This window comes from Atta colombica, unplaced genomic scaffold (assembly GCF_001594045.1).
Source record: "Atta colombica isolate Treedump-2 unplaced genomic scaffold, Acol1.0 scaffold153, whole genome shotgun sequence".
NCBI lineage: Eukaryota > Metazoa > Arthropoda > Insecta > Hymenoptera > Formicidae > Atta > Atta colombica.
The window spans coordinates 1,648,264-1,649,024 of NW_017259243.1; positions in this window are offsets into that span (position 1 = coordinate 1,648,264).

Below are 761 nucleotides of genomic sequence, written 5' to 3' on the forward strand. Positions count from 1 at the left end.
AAGTTAATATATATATAAGCTTAAAATTTATTAAAAATCTAATTAAGAATTCTGGAATACATCGAATTAAATACAGTGACATATTAAACATGTCACATTAAATCTTTAATCCATAAATTTTATTGCCTTCATAAAGATTATTGATATTTATTAAAACATTTGAGAATTTCATCACAACAACACTCACCAAGAGAGTATTCGCAACTGAGCTCGCAACAGTCCCACGCTATACATATATCGAAATTATACAAACAATATATAATAATATTTAGCCGTGATACATAATAGTGTAGATAATATCAAATAAGAGACTTGCGATCTCCGCTCTTGCTCGTGATCGCGCGTTTTTCCGGATTTGCCCGTTGAATATGAGAAAATCACGAAGTGGCTTTATACTTTAATCACGACGTGGAAAGTATTATTATTGAAAGCATATAGACACTGCAAGGTGGAAGTTTTCCACTTAGCAGTATTATCGCTTATTCTTGAGCATTATCGTTTATTGTGAGAAATATTACAGCTTATTTTTTGCGCGATTTACAAGAATGTTAACTGTAATTCTTTACAAAGTTCAAGAACGTTTAAATAATCGGACGAATATTAATAAACTTTTGAACATAAAAATTATAGTGGCTATTCCTTAAGTATTTTATCCATTGTTTTAAATTGATATTTTTTAAATTGTTTTAACTCTAGCTATACACACTCTTTTTTCTTTTATATACACATTTGGAGCTCTGGGAGCCCAACCATATTTGTTC